This window comes from Peromyscus eremicus, chromosome 5 (genome assembly GCF_949786415.1).
Source record: "Peromyscus eremicus chromosome 5, PerEre_H2_v1, whole genome shotgun sequence".
NCBI lineage: Eukaryota > Metazoa > Chordata > Mammalia > Rodentia > Cricetidae > Peromyscus > Peromyscus eremicus.
In genome coordinates, this window is record NC_081420.1 from 46798911 (window position 1) to 46816255 (window position 17345).

General features: G+C 37.9%; 1 pseudogene; it reads right to left on the bottom strand.

Annotated features, from left to right (window-relative positions):
- The window catches only part of LOC131911037 (guanine nucleotide-binding protein G(i) subunit alpha-3-like), a 72810-nt pseudogene extending 65256 nt beyond the window's left edge, over positions 1-7554 (bottom strand).
- Between the last annotated feature and the right edge of the window lie 9791 nt (positions 7555-17345).

Below are 17345 nucleotides of genomic sequence, written 5' to 3' on the forward strand. Positions count from 1 at the left end.
TCTTATTCTAATAGCATTAATTTCTAAAATATTTATGTCTTCCTAAAATGATTATTAATACAGAAAAAACCCTGACACAACATTGAAGCTTTTTACGTCTTGTTTAGAAGTTCTGAAATAAGCTATTCCATAAAATAGTCCTTTAAAAAATGTGAACTTTAGAAGTGAATTTCCTAAAAAGCTAAAAATAGAACTGTCATGTGATCCAGATACAACAATCCTAAACATATACCCAGGGGACATTACATACCATTTTTAAGTATCATATTCTTAATGGAAGAGTCAGGCTTCCACAGAAAACTTAAATATCATTTGAATTGTTGAAGGTACTGTGTTCTCCACTGCAATGAAACTCCTCTCCTGTGATTCGTCAGGCCAGGCAAACAAGAGGTCTTCATATCCATGCACTAGCTAGGAGACTAACGTCTATTTTCTTATTTTGGTTGTTGAATGGCCACACTGGATTTTAATCACTATTAGACCTAACCCAGATGTTAACTTCTTTCTTCTTGATATTGATTTCTTCCTTTCTAAGATAAGATCATCAAGACAGAAGAGCATTAATTATACCTGTGATTTAGACAACTGTGAAGTACAAATAGTTGTTTCTTTTCTTTTCTCTTTTTGAGACAGAGTCAAGCTGTACAGTCCAGGCTGGCCTTGACTGTGCCATTCTCTGGTCTCCACCTCCTGAAATCATGGATAACAGTCATGCAACACCACACAGTGACTAACTCATTCTTAACAATCACATGGAAAAATTAACTGAGTCTGCTCTCTATTGAATCATCTTAGAGCTACTATAGAAACACTTTTCCAGATAATATGTGTGATGGTAAGTAGAGCATCTTTATGATCCTTCATGCAAATTGATAAAATGGAAACATGAAAATTTTATGGTGTTATCTAGAAATTGATTTTGCCTTTTAAATGCAGCACAAGTCTGAAAGGGTGTCTTTAAAAATATTTGAGGGAAGCCAAATCAGGAACTCAAACAGGGCAGGAACCTGGAAGCAGGAGCTGATGCAGAGGCCATGGAAGAGTGATCCTTATTTTAAAAAATATGCATTTTAAAATAAAGATGTCACTATAAGAAATCCTCATTTCTCTTTGAATCACTATTTTCATCTGGTCATTTCAAAGAGAAGCTTTGAAAAGGAGAAAGGAAAATGGAACTTAAATTAAAAAAAAGAAAACTTATGGGGAGAGTCTAAAGTGCAAACCAGAGTGACCTAGAACAGATTTGGAACCTCTCCAAGGTTTTTGCCTGAGGTTAGTTTGAATCACAGAGGAAATTATCAACTCATTTGTTTCATTTTTCTCAGCTAAACTGTCATCCTGTCATTTTGTCAACAGAGCAAAGCTATGAAAATGAAGCTCCTAGGCCAAACAGTGTCTGGTTGAGCCCAGGTTAAAGGCTGCATAAAGTGATTTCTTAAGTAATTAGCTGGCACACATGAAGTAATTAGGGCCTTGTGCCCTGCCAATAAGAAATTTGAGAAGGTTGGTCTAAGCACAAAAAATCTGATTTTACTTGCATGAGTTGAAACACCTGCAATGAGTGGGAGAAAGAGATGGATTTACCCAGCCAAAAGAGAAGTCTATATGTCCTGCTTCCATTACATCATTCATTAGGAGGGCAGTATTACAGACTTGGAAAGCCATGTTCGGTGCATGATAGAATGGAAGGAGTGATGACAGGGACTTATTTAGAGTTTCTACTGCTGATAAAACACCATGACCAAAAGCAACTTGGAGAGAAAATGGTTTATTTACTTACACTTTTATATCATAGTCCATCACTGAAGGAAGTCAGGACAGGAACTCAAGCAGGGCAGGAACGTGGAGGCAGTAGCTGATGCAGAGGCCATGGAGAAGAGATACTTATTGGCTTGTTCTGCATGGCTTGCACGACTTGCTTCCTCATACATCCAGGATCATCAGCCCAAAGTAGCACTGTCCATAGTCATCTGGGCCTTCCCATATCAAATATCAATCAAGAAAATATATCAGAGGTAAACCCACAGACCAATCTGGTGGAAGCATTTTCTCAACTGAAGGTCTGTCTTCCAAAATGACTCTAGTTTGTGTCAAGTTGATATAAAACTAGCCAGCACAATTGACCTCTTGTCAAAGTGACTTATAAACACATCACTGTTAAACTATAACCTTTCCTTCCTAGTCCATCCCCAATATCTCATATTAATATTAATATCACAAAATAAAACATTCAAACTTTAAAAAGAACCACAGTCTTTAAAAGTTCAAACACTTTAAAAATTCAGTCTCTAAAATATCTAAAATACTTCTAATACTCCAATGTCTCTGTAAAATGCCAAAGTCTCTAAAATATCCAAGGCCTTTCTAAAGTATCAAAGATCATATAATTGTGGCTCTTGTAAAATCAGAAAAAAAAAAAATTAAATACTTTCTTACCTCAAGAGAGGAGATTCAGGGCAGAATTGCAATCAAATCAAAGGAAAACCCAGTTCTAACAGTGTAAAAAGTTCAGTGCTTGATGTCTATTACCCAGTCACAATCTTGTAGACTCCAAAGGGCCTTGGCAGTGGCACTTCTCTGACCCTGACATCCACAACACACACAGCTTGTCTCCTAAGCTCTCCGGCTCTACTCCACTCTACTCTAACTACTGCAGCCCTTGGCCTTTATCCCATGGAACTGGCATCTCCAAAGTGTTGGGTTCTCCACGGAAACTGGGCTTCACCTTTGCCAGTAGCTTCCTGGGCTTTCTTCTGGGACTCTGACACTGCCATATGGTGCCACACCTCAACTTTTCTCCACGTTCCCTTCAATTCTTGAACTTCTACTTTAACTGAGGCTGCACATTCACCAAGGACCTCTCCTGGCCTTTCATAGTGTTAAGCCTCAGCGGCTGCTCTCTGTAACTTCATCATGCCTACAAATCCATTACTACCTGGGAAAATTTTGTACATTACCACATTTGGCTACCAGCATGAGATGCAGCCTCAGCATCCTCTGGACCACTGCTTCTACACATTGAGCCTGAGGAAACAACACTTTTTAGAAGATTCACCTCAGTTTGTTAGTTTCCTCTTCGTTTAAAATTTGTTACTATTCTCTATTTTACTTATATATTAACTTCACTTTATGAAAAAATATCTACATAGTTTCAACAGTGGGTATTTTCTTTCTGAAATTTTTGAGGTGGTTGTTCAACACTTCTTCAATCAAGTGTTCTCAGAGGCCCTGTGGCACCACAGACGCTAAGAAAAATGCTCTAATTCTTATAGGGTAAGAACAAATTTTAAACCATTCTGCAGCAGGCTCACACTCTGATATTTGGGAAATTATTTCTTTTTAATTACTATTATTTTTATTTGGGAGATTATAATATAATGATATCATTTCCCCTTCTCTTTCTTCCCTCCAAGCCCTCCTATATACCTCTCCTTGCTCTCATTCAAATTCATGGCCTCTTTATTAATTGTTTTTATATATATATATGTTTATGTATATACATAGATATATAGATATGTACTCCTAAACACATACACATACATACAATTTGCTCAATCCATATAATGTTACTTGTATGTATGCTTTCAGGACTCACCATTGGTATTAGATAACCAGTCAGCGTGCTCTTCTCCAGAAAGACTATTTCTCCGACTCTCCGCATTCCTCAGTTGCTTGTAGTTCTTTGTGTAGCGCTGAGGACTTGTGGGTTCCTTCCCCATTCACCTTTGCATGTCTATTGTTGTTGTCTAGTTCAGCTTGTTTTAGGACAGTCGTATTGGTGAGAGTTTATGAGTATAGCTTTTGACACTCCTAGGAGACAGAAGTTCACTGCAAAACCTCTGATCCTCTAGCTCTTACAATCTTTCCTACCCCTTGTTCTCAATGATCCCTGAGCCTTAAAAGTGGTAGTTGCCTGAGCTCAACACCTCTGCATTTTGATTAGTTGTTGTTTTCTGTAGTGGTCTCCTTCTATTACAAAATGAAATTTATTTGATGCAGGGTGAGGTATTATACTTACCTATGGGTATAAGGACAAATATCTAGAACGTAGTTAGGGATAATGCTGGTTTAGGAAAGTGTAAGTTGTAGGTTTTACTCCAAGATCTTCAACTTCACTAGCCCTGGGTAGTTGGCTAGGTTTCCAGTTCCAGACAAGATTTATCTCTTGCTGAGAAGGCCTTAAGCCCAATTAGAAAGGTGTTGGTTCATGCTGATCATTGTTATAGTTCATAGACATCATAGCCAGGTAGGATTGCTTGTTGCTTCCATCCTTTGGATGCTTATATGGACTCTTCTGGTACCATGAAAACTAGTCCACAGGAAGGAAACACTCAGGTCAGTTTTAGCAGGGACTGTAAGCCCTGTGTCTAAAGTGAATGGTATTTTCAGCAATAGGCACTTACTTTCCACCTCTGGGGAACAACCCAAGGCCAATAGCAATAATTTGTAATGCTTTGGGCGTCTCTTGGATGACCCTGACTAACAACTCAAAAGAGAGCTTTCTCATGGCCTGGTATTGAGATTTTTGTTAAATGGCCTTTAGCTCTTGGAGGGAAATTATCAGCCAAGATGAGGATTTTCATTTAAACTGTATATGTATGTCTGTTTTTATGCTATTGCTCTGTAAGACAACTTGAAATCTGCAATAGTGATACTGCAATAAGTTCTCTTATTATTCGGATGTTTTAGACATCCTGGGTATTTTGCGTTTTCATACGAAGGTGAAGATTGTTTTTCCAATTTTTATAAAAACAAAATGTGTTAGAATTTTGGTGGAGATTGCATTGGATCTGTAGATTGCTTCTGGTAGGATGGCCATTTTCACAACATTAATCCTACTGATGCAGCAGTACTGAAGAGATTTATTTAAGGTCTAAACACTTTTGTTTTAGAAATTTATCACTTGCTTGGTTAGAGTTATCACAGTATATATTTGCAACTATGCTAAAGGTACTGTCTCCCTGATTTCTCTCTCAGTGTGTTTGTCACTTCTATATAGGAAAGTGATTGACACTTCTGTGTTAATTTTGTATCTTGCTACTTTTCTGAAAGTGTCTATCAGCAGTAGAAGTTTCCTGGTGGAGTCTTTGGGTCTTTTATATATAAAGTCATATGGTCTGCAAATAAAGATACTTTGATTTCTTCCTTTTCTAATTGTATTCTCCTAGTCTCCTTCAGTTATCTTATTTCTCTGGCTAATATTTCAAGTACTATATTGAATAGGTGTGGAGAGAATGTACATTCTTGTCTTGTTCCTGATTTTAGTGAAAATTATTTTAATTTCTCTCCATTTAGATTGATGTTGGCTGTAGGTTTGGTGTAAATTGCCTTTATTATGTTGAGGTACATTCATTGTATCCCTAGTCCCCCAGGACTTTTATCATGAAGGAATGTTGGATTTTTCCAACACTATTTTCTTCATCTAATCAGATGATCACATGGTGTTTTGTATTTCAGTCTGCTTATGTGCTGTATTTCATTCATTGACTTATGCTTGTTGAACCACACCTGAATCACTGTATCTCTGGGGTGAAGCCAAGTTGATCAAGGTATTAATCTTTTTGATATGTTCTTTTACTCAGTTTGCAAGTATTTTACTGAGAATTATTGCATCTATGTTCAAAATGGATATTGATTTATAATTTTCTTTTTTTGTTGCATCTTTGTATGGTCTTGGTATCAGGGTAATAGCAGATGCCATAAACAGAATTTGTAAATTTTTTTTCGTTTCTATTTTGTGTAATAATTTGAGGAAAATTGATATGAGTTCTTCTTTGTAGGCCTGGTAGAATTCTGCCCTGAATCCATTTGGCCCTGGGCTTCATTGCTGTTGTTTGGGAGATTTTTTAATTACTGTTTCTTTTTCAGTTGGATTATAGGTCTATTAAAATTATTTATATCATATTAATTTAACTTTGTTAGTTCACATATATCAAGTAATAAATGAATTTCTTTTGATTGGATACAGATTTTTAAAGCCTGTCTTTATGATTCTCTAGATATCCTCGGTATCTGCTATAATGTCTTCTGTTTATTTTTTAAATTTTATTAATTTGTATTTTCTCTGTGTGTCTTTTCTTTAATTTGGCTAAACATTTGTCAGTCTTGTTGATTAAACAAAACAATTCAAAGAAAAACACTCTTTGTTTACTTGATTCTTTGTATTGGTTTTGTTGTTGCTGCTATTCCTTTGATTTCCTCCCAGAGTTTGATTACATTTCTTCTCTACTCCTTTGGGTTATTATTTTTGTTGTTTTTCTAGAGCTTTCAAGTATGTCACTAAGTTACTAATATGAGAGCTCTCCAATTCATTTACGTAGGCACTTGGTGCTATGAACTTGCCTCTTAGAACTGCTTTCATTGTGTCCCATAAGTTTGGGTATAAAAAAATTTTAATTTCTTTCTCAATTTCTATCTTGATTCAGTTTTCATTCAGGAATGAGTTGTTCTGTTTCTGTGAGTTAGTATACTTTCTATTGCTTCTGTTGTTGAAATACAGCCTTAATCCATGGTGCAATGAGCATTTTTCACTGGTTCCTGTTATTTTATTGTGGTGATATCGAGTTTTTGGTTTTCTTTGTTTTGTTTTGTCTTTGCCTCTTTTGATCTACTGTTCTAGAATTACTTATTCCTTGTGTCTTCTGTTTAGTAAACCTTCTCTTCAGATTGAACTTTCCCTTCTAGTACCTTCTGTAAAGCTAGATTATTGGACAAACATTGCCTAAATTTGTTTTAATCATGGAATGTTTCTTCTATCTCCATTGATTGTGATTGATAGTTTTGCTGGATATCAGAGTCTGGACTGGCATCTGTGGTCTCTCAGAGTCCATTTATCCTGGACCATTTGGCTTTCAGAGTTTCCAGTAAATAGTCAGATGCCAATCTAATGGGCTTGCATTTATATGTGTCTTGGTATTTTTTCCCCTGCAGCTTTATCATCCTTTCTTTGTTCTGTAGGTATACTATTTTAATTATTATGTGTTGTGGGTAATTTATTTTATGGTCCTATCTACTTGATATTCTGTATGCTTCTTGAACCTTGATAGGCCTCTTTTTCTTTACATTGGGAAAATTTTTTATGATTTTGTTAAAATATTTTCTGTGCCTTTGACCTGGGTTCTTTTCCTTCTTCTATCTCTATTCGTCGTAGTTTGGGTTTGTATTACTGTGATGAAACACCATGACCAAAAGCAGCTCCGGGAGGAAAGGGTTTGTTTGATTTATACTTACACATCATAGTCCATCACTGAAGGAAGTCAGGAAGGAATTCAAGCAAAGCTGGAACCTGGAGGCAGGAGCAGATTCAGATGGCATGGATGGGGATGCTGTTTACTGGCTTGCTTATCATGGCTTGCTCAGTCTGGTTTCTTATAGAACCCAGGACCACCAGACCAGGGATAACACCACCCACAATTGATTGTGCCCTCTATCATCAACCTCTGCAGCCAGAACTTATGGGGGTATTTTCTCAGTTAAAGTTACCTTCTTTTGGGAGTCGGTGGGCTCATATTCAGCAGGAAGTGTGAGTGGAGAAGCATCTGGTTTAACTGCCATCCTGGAGACCTCAGGCACCTGTTTCTGAGTTCAGTGGAGAGCTTGGTGAGATGTTGTTTGATGAGTCCATTGGCTCTCTTAACCTTTCCTGAGGATTGTGCGCGATAGGGAATGTGGAGCTTTCAGATTCCCCTCTCCCTCACGTTGCCCCATGCCTGCATGAAGCAGCCAGACATGAACCGGTGTGAACCGGTGTCCACATACCCAAAGATCCTGGAATGTTCTGGTGGAAGTTCCACTTCAAACCCTCTTCCCCAACTCTCTCTCCTCAAACCCTGCCTCATCTCAGAAAGCCCACAGCTCCTCCCCCAGAGATGCTCAAGACCACTCCCACAGGGTATTTAAACTGCCTCCCCCACAAAAAAAACAGACACATGGTTTTTTAGTATCTCTTTACAGTTTCCTCTCTGGGAGGCTGGAAATCATCCAGGAATGCTTTACCCGTTAAACCTGGGTTTTTTCTTTAAAAAAAAAAAAAAAGTTTCCTCCTTTCAGATAGCTGTAGTTTCTGTCAAGTTGACATAAAACTAGCCAGTACACTACAATTCACAGACCTGATTTTTTTTCATGATGTCTCAGGTTTCCTGACTATTTTGTGTCTGAATTGTTTTGTTCTATTTTGTTTTTTAACATTTTCTTTGGCTGAGCTATCCATTTTTCTACCCTCTCTTCAAAACCTGAAATTCTCTCTTCCATGTCTTTTAATATGTTGGTGCAGCTTACCTTTGAAGTTTTTTGACATCTTAAATCTTTCATTTCCAGTTGTATTCATTCATTTCAGTTTGTGTTTCCTTTAGTGATTCTATTGCTTTGTTAAAGTCTACTTTCACATTGAATTCTACTCAAACTGTTTTCATTATTTCAACTGTGCTTTCACAGTCTTCATTAAGACATTTATTCAATATACTTTAAAAGTCCTTGAACATATTTGTAATTGCTCTTTGGAGTCCATTTCTTGTGTTTCCACTAAATTGTGTTTGCATGGCTTATTGCAATAGTGTTAGTGGCTTCTAGAGGAGGTATATTGTCTTGTGTTCATGTTAGTAGTTTTGCTCTGGGATATAGGCATGTGGAGCCAAGATATTTGATGTTTCCTGGTGTAGATATCTGGTCTCATGTCTGTTGGGTAGGTATCCTGTTCTTTGGCTATTGTTGCTGAGTTTGGGACCTAGGCAAGTGTGGTGGCTGTGGGCTCCCTAGTAGAGAGCATTTCTGTACATTGGTGAGTGTTAGAAAGAAATGAAGATGGGCTAGAAGAAAAGGCTGAATGGGGCTGCAGGAAAGAACTAGGGTGAGCCTGGTTTTGTACCAAGAGATGAAGTCCCAGAGGTGAGCTTGGCAGAGGGGTACCAGACAGCAGGCTGCAGAAGAAGGACTAGTGAGTCTGGAGAGACAAGAATACAGGGCAAGAAGGATAACAAAGACCACCTACCTGAATCCCAGTTAGTGTCTCCATGGGGACATCCTGGTACAGTGTGGTTCTGCAGGTAGCTGGGCACCACAACGGAATGGAGCTAGGCTAGAAGGAAGGCTGGAAGGGACGTCAGTAAGAATGAGGGTAACCCTTGTTCTGAACGAAGAATTGGAGTCTCCAGGGGATGAAGGTGAGCCTGGAAAAGGGGCTCCTCTATGTCTATGTAATTAATTTCTTTAAAACTCTTTTGTGATAAAAGAGGAATTTGTAAAATCATCTACATTTATCAGATTGCTTCAAATAAAAGTTTCCAGTACTTCAAAGAATCCTACCACTGAGCTACATTGGCAATCCCATTTGTATCACCATACATGTTCACAAAACACAAAGAACAAGTCTGAAGGGGTGACTCACTGGTTAAGAACACTGGCTGCTCTTCCAAAGGACCCAGGTTCAACTCCGAGCACCCATGTGGTTGCTCACAACCATCTATAACTCCAGTAACAGAGGACCTGACATTCTCTTTTGGTCTCCACAGACGCTTACAGACATGTAGTGCAGTAATACACATGCAGGCAAAACATGCACACACACATGAAATTATAATTAAGAATTAAGAAAACAAAGAACAATGATGCTCATATTATTTTCCTGTGAAGTACAAAATCATTTTCAACTGCTGAAGCACTCTGCAAATAAGGAGTTCAATTATTCAATTTTTCTTTGGAGTTTTACTTTAGCTTAACATTTAAAGAAAAAGAAAGAACTACAGTAAATTGAGAGAGAAAGTTAAGGCTCTCTCTACAGCTGTTCTAGGCTTGGCTGCCTTTCACTCTTTCCCAGCTAAAAATGGGAGAATAGACTCCAGTATATGAGGTGGAGACAAATTCTTAAGCTTCTTTTCCAACTTCATCAAGAATTTTAGCTTTTTCCTTCATACCAGTAGTTTGAATTATTGGGTAGCAGACACGCTGTCAAAAGACTGGATAATTATCTGTCATTTTCCATGTCTGAAGGCAGCCTTCCACCTCTGCAACTTGATGGATAATCTGCTTGCATTCCAAAATTCATTATATTTGGATTTTATGTGGGTGTGCATGATCCCTTGAGGGAGAAACCTCAAGCAACCTCTTTTCCTCACCACTGCTAGCCTAACCCACACCATGCACACACCACAGACCACATGTAATACACACACACACACACACACACACACACACACACACACACACACACTCCACACAGCTTTGCACAGACAGACTCCAAATTGGCCAAACACTGACCCAAACTCTGGATATTTGTTCATTATTTTTTGATCACACACATATTTTATGTTCTCACTTCACATCATCTTCCAACCTAATAAATGGTCATATTCAGTCAAAAACAAAAAATGCAAATGTTGATGGACTTTTTCCTTGACACCATTGTACTTTGCACAAGTTTCTCTCATTCAAGACTAGAGAAATGGCTCAGCTGCTCAGAGCATCCCACCACTCTTCCTGAGGACCCGGGTTCAGTTCCCAACCTCAACATGGTGGTTCAAAACCGGGTGTGATACAGTCCTAAGGGATCTATTGCCCCTTTCTGTACTATGTGGGCATGAGATACACATGTACTACACAGACATAACTGAGGACAAAACACTCATACACATAAGATAAATAAAAACATTTTTTTAAAAGTTCAACTCATTTCATAGTATACCTAAGGGCAACAGCTTTAGATCAGAATATATTATGTGTGCTCGTGTGTGTGTGTGTGTGTGTGTGTGTGTGTGTGTGTGTACATGCAGAGACCAGAAACTGATCTACCTTCCGTGATGCTCTCCATCTTTTGTAGGGGTGCACTAGGAGGGTGGTTTGGAAAAAGTGTCTTTCACTCAACCTGATGATCAAGTTTGGGACATTGACTGGCCAGTGCAGTGAGCTCCAGGAATCCACTTCCCCAGCACTGAGACCACGGACATGTACCACATCACCCAGGTCTTCATGTGGGTTCTGGGGAGCATGCTACAGACTAAATCATCTCCAAGCTCCCTGAGGATATTGTCTTAAAAAGCTATGTATTAAAAGCAAAAGGCAAAATGCTGATTCAGTTGAAAATGTAATACGAGTAGTTTTGATACCCATAGAAAAGGATACAGAATGATTTATGTCTACCTTTATCCTGATTATTTTGGGGGCCATCAACATGTAGGTTTAAGAACAGTTAAAGAAAACTAATTCCCTCACCCATTTTAAGTTCTATCATACCATGATAATTATCAACAATCATGTTTTTACATAGAATAATTTGTTGTCTCAACAAACTTTCTGAATAATCATACTGCAGTAAGCTCAACTCTGGCTAAGCATCATAGCCACTTAGAAAACATAAAACTTGGAAGTTCTAGTATTTTTCTTAAGTCAGTTATGAAGTTTGAAGGTAAGGATGGGAATGAGTCTGCTTTGTGGTGTTCAGCCTATGTGAGCTTAAGCTCAGAAATTCCAGGGTCAGGCCTAGGCTCAGAAGGGCCTACCTAACTTGTTTTAATGCGGCTCTGCTGTCATTACCTTTAAATTTTAAATTTTTAAATTTTCATTTTGGCATTAGTCCTGTGCTAGGCTCCAACTATATCCTCAAGATGTCCCAGATAATTCTGTTGATAGCCAGAAAGAATGATGAGGCTTAAAAGAAATGCATGAAAGGAGAGTGTAATTGTAAAGGACTTTAACAAAAATTCAATATGGCCTCATAGCCAAGATGAAGCTTTATATTGTATGAATCAAGTTATAATTACATTAAAATAAAATGCAAGGTAAGATTAAATTTAGTAGCAGCGCTTTATTAACAAAAGAAAATTATCTACTAACTTCTATGCTATGATTCAGCAGGTAAAGCACTTGTTGCCAGGTCTAATGATTTGTATTTGATCCCAAAGGAGAGAATCAACTCCACCATGGCATTTGAGTGTCCCTATCCACACACAATTAAATAAGTCAATGTGATTTTAAATCTTTTAATTAAAAAATAAAATCTAAAAAATATTTTAAAATGGGTGTCATTAAACAGGAATCTCCTGAACCAGTTCAGTAACTCTTCCTGACAGGGCAGGCAGGCAGCATGGATGACCAGAATGCAGAGCAAGGCATTACTCAAAGAGCTTGCCAGTTACAGCTTGGGTTTTGCCTCATTTGAACATGATCTGATCAACTGGATGCTAATTGGCAGACACTCAACTATTTGATTCTATATGTAAACTCCCATGCCAGGCTGTTAGTCAGTTACATGCTAAGTTAAATTGTAGTTTATTAAGTCAAGTTTGAAGTATAGAAGCATCCATCCCCGGGCGAAATTTTGTTTAATAAGTATGTTGTGGAAGAATCAGTATGTGACTGTCACTAATTTGCCAGCTCACAACAGCAGATTATGGGCATCTCTTCTCCAAATCACATCCTGTGGCATTACCATGTATCTTCAAGTTAGTCATGATGCAACCATTTACATCACAAACATAAAGGATCAGTTATCATCCATTCACAAGCACACCACTACCACCAATAAATATTGAATACTTAATTCATGCTATTCATATATCATCTAAGATGCACTTTGCAGATAAGAAAACAGAATAATGTAGGCTGTGGGACTTTCCTGAGCCATAAGTAAAGGGATTTATTAGCCATTAGTAAGGTGATTTGTCTCTGATCCTTTCATTTGTCTACAGCATCTTATCAGTGAGAAAGACAAAATGGGAAAAGCTTTTAACAGACTCAAATACAGTGCAAATCTAACAAAATAAGCACAATATGGAGGGGGGCAATCTCTTGATTTGAATAAAAACCACGTCACTGTATAAGGGCAGAATGGGGAAACTGGCTTAAATGTGGGCTTCTAAGAGGAGATTTGAGACATCATTTGAGAATTCTGAATTGATCAGCAATGTGATGCCTGGGATATGTCAGAGAAGTCATAGGTCCTACCACACAGTGAGGAGAACCATGAGATTCAAGAATAAACATGCACTTTGATCACATTCTCAGAATAATACTTCCTTAATGAAAATGTTACACTTAGAAAGGCCTATGAATATGGAAAAACTACAGTTGAAGTACATCTATATGATTAAGGAAATGAAGTCAATTTTAAAAATTACTTTGAATTCTAGTCTGAAAAGTAGTCATGATGATATGTGAAGAAATAGGACCTGATTCTAACCAGGGAAACAGGTAGGTTAATTGCAGATCTTTACCTTTCCCTCTGCTCCTAAAAATCCAATTCCCCATCTCATCCCTACCTCTGCAGCAGACCACGTGCTGCAGCCTTTCTTCTCATAACCTGCCCCCGTCTCCAGTGGATCACACAGATCTTCCCCTACTAACTTACCTTCCCACACACATCACTTTATCCCAGGCCCCAAATCCAGCAGGCACTCTATGGAAACCCACAGGCCACACCAGCTGGGGAAGCAGGTAAACTAAATGCAGATCTTCACCTCTTCCTCTGCTCTACCAAAACCAATCCACCAATCATATCCCCAGCTCTGTAGTAGATCACCTGGTGCAACCTTCCTTTCTCTTCCTTCCTTCTCCTCCAGTTGATTATCAGATCTTTCCCTCCAAATTTCCTTCCCTCCACTTGTTCTTTACCAGCCCCCAACTTGAACAAGCATTCTCTGGGACCCCCTGAGACCACTCCAGCCAGAGAATCAGGTAGACTAACTGCAGATGTTCACCTCTCCCTCTGCTCCTCCAAATCCAATCCCCCAGTCTCATCCCCAGCTTGGCTGCAGAAAACCCTTGGCATCACCCCCATCTGCACTCTCATCTCCAGTGGACCACACAGATCTTCCCCACCAAACTCCCTTCCTCCCCCTCACCCACTAATGTGTCCCAGTCCCCAACTCTAGCAGACAATCCCTGGGAACCCACAGGCCACTCTGACCAAGGAAGCAGGTAGGCTAACTGCAGATCTTTACTTCTCCCTTTATTCCTCAAATCCAATCACCTAGTGTCATTCAGAAGACTACCTGCTGACACTTCTCTCATTCTCTGCCCCTATTCCCAGGGGACTAAACAGCTCCTGGCATAACACCATGCTTTCCCACTTCCTATGGGCACCTTTATCTTCCCTTTCTAATCCATCTCTATTCCTGTGAGTCAGTTCCCAATGTCTAGAAACACATTTTGTCTGAAACTCCCAAAAGCCACAACTATCAGCATCCCAGAAGAATTTCCTACCAGGTAACAAACAGCCACCAAACTTTCTTAAGAACCAGAGAAGGCAACAGAGACTAGGGAACAAAACCAGATGTTAGCATCTAGAATTACAATCTCCCCAACTCAGATACCCAGACAATCATCTAAAAACACAAGCAATTACAGCCAGGACATTATGTCTCCACTAGAGCCTAGAAAACCTACCACAGCAGGTACTGAAAGTTACAACATAGCTGAAACACAAGAAAAGACCTTAAAATAGCCTTGATGAATATGATAGATGTCCTTTAAAAGAAGATGAATGAAGAAATGAAGAAATCTATGAAAACAAACAGTGGAAGAAAATGAATAAAACCATTCAAGATCAAAAAAGTGGAAACAGAATCAATAATGAAAACCCAAATTGGAGGAAATCTGGAAATGAAAAAATCAGAAACTAAAACAGGAACCTCAGAGGCAAGCCTCAACAGCAGAATACAAGAAAAAGAGAGAGTCTCAGGTATTGAAGATAGAAGAAATAGATACCTAGGTCAAAGACTATGTTAAATCAAAAAAATCCAGAAAATTGGGGAAACTATGAAAAGACAAACTCTAAGACTAAAAGGAATAGAAGTAGAACAAAACGAGGTCAATGGTACAGAAAATATTCTTAACAAAATCATTGTGGTGGTTTGAAAGAAAATGGCCCCCAAAGGGAGTAGCTCTATTAGGAGGCATGGCGTTGTTGAAGTAGGTATAGCCTTGTTGGAGGAAGTGTGTCACTGTGGGAGTGGGTTTTGAGTCTCTTTTGCTCTAGCTTCACTCAGTGACACTCAGTCTACTTCCTGTTGCCTGCATATCAAAATGTAGCAGCTACCTCTCCTGTACTATGTCTGCCTGTATGCCATCATGTCCCACCATGTTGATAATGGAGTAAACTCTGAACTGTAGGTGAGCCACCACAATTAAATATTTTCCTTTGTAAGAGTTGCCGTGGAGTCTCTTCACAGCAATAAAAACCTTAAGTAAGACAATCATACAAGAAAATTTCTGTAACTTAAAGAAGGAGATCCCTACCAAGGTAAAAGTAACATGCAGAACACCAATAGAACATACCAGAAAAGAAAGCCCTCTCAGCACATAATAATCAAATACAGAACAAAAGTGAGTGTTAAAAACTACAAGGGAAAAAGTGCAACATATAAAGGCAGATCTATTAGAATAACACTTGACTTCTCAATGAAGACTCTAAAAGCCAGAAGAAACAGGACAGAAGTTCTACAGATTCTAAGAGACTAAGTTGCAAGCCCAGTCTACTATCCCCAGCAAAACATTCAATTGCAATAGATGGAGAAATAAGACACTGCAGAATAAAACCAAATTAAAGCAATATCTATCTACAAATCAAACTCGACAGAAGATCCTAGAAGAAAACTCCAATCGAAAGTTGTTAACCACACCCAAGAAAATACAGGGAATAAATAATCCCAGACCCACAAATCAAGAGGGGGAAACACACACAAAGAACAACAACAAGAGGGAATCAACAATCATTGGTCAGTGATATCTCTCAATATCAACAACTCAATTCCCCAATAAAAAGACTCAGACTAACAGAATGGATGTCAAAACAGGATCCATCTTTCCACTACATCCAAGAAACACACCTTAAGATCAAGATAGTCATTACTTCAGGGTAAAAGGGTAGAAAAAGTACTCCAAACAAATGGAACTAAGAATCAAGCTGGCATAGCCATTTTAATATTTGACAAAATAGACTTCAAACCAAAACTAATCAGAAGAAATAAGAAAGGATACTATATACTCATCAAAGGGGAAAAAATCTGAAAAGAGGACATTGAACATCTGTGCCCCAAACACAAGGACACCCAAGTTTTTAAAAGAAATACTACTATAGCTGAAATTATAATTTAACCCACACACACTGATAGTGGGCGACTTCAATGTGCCACTCTTGCCAAATACAGATAATGCAGACAAAAACTAGACAGAGAAATGCTGGAGCTAACATGCATTATAAACCAAATGGACCTAAAAGATATTTACAGAACATTCCACCTAAACATAAAATAATATACTGTCTTCTCTGCATACTGTGGAACTTTCTCCAAAATAGACCACATACTCAGATACAAAATAAGTCTCAACAGGTACAAGGAAATTGAAATAACGGGCTGCACCTTATCTGACCACCATGGATTAAAACTGGATATCAATAACAAAAGAAACAATAGAAAGTTTACAAACTCATAAAAATGAGTGAATGAAAAAAATCAGTCAAGACAGAAATTAAGAAGGAAATTATAGACTTTCTAGAATAGAATAAAAATGAATACACAGCATATCTAAACTTATGGGACACAATGAAAGTGGTACTAAGAGGCAAGTTCATAGCACTAAGTGCCTACATTTAAAAAAATGGAGAGATCTCATACTAGTAACTTAATAGCATGCCTGAAAGCTCTAGAACAAAAAGAAGAAATCATACTCAAAATGAGTAGATGACAAGAAATAATCAAACTCCAGAATAAACTCAATAAAATAGAAACAAAACAAAAGAAAGAATCAGTGAAACAAAGAATTGGGTTTTGGTTTTTTGTTTTGTTTTGTCTTGTTTTTTTGTTTTTAGAAAATCAATAAAATTGACAAACTCTTATCCAAATTAACTGAAATCCAGGGAGAGAATATATATATTAACAAAATTATAAAGGAAAAGAGGGACCTAACAACAGACACTGAGGAAATCCAGAGAATCATAAGAATGTACTTTAAAAATCTATACTCCACCAAATTGGAAAATTTTAAAGAAATGTATAATTTTCTCAATAAATATCACTTACCAATGTTAAATCAAGATCAGATATGCAATTTAAATAGATATAAAAACCACTAATGAATTAGAAGCAGTCATTAAAAATCTCCCAACCAAAAAAGCCCAGGACCAGATGGTTTTAATGAAGAATTCTACTACATGTTCAAACAAGAATGAATGTCAATACTCTTCAAATTATTCCAAAAAGAAACAAGAGAAATATTGCCCAATTTGTTTTACAAGGCCACAGTTACCCTGTTACCAAAACCACAAAAAGACCCAACAAGGAAAAAGAACTACATATCAGACCAATTTCCCATCTAAACACACTTGCAAAAATTCTCAATAAAATGCTTGCAAACTG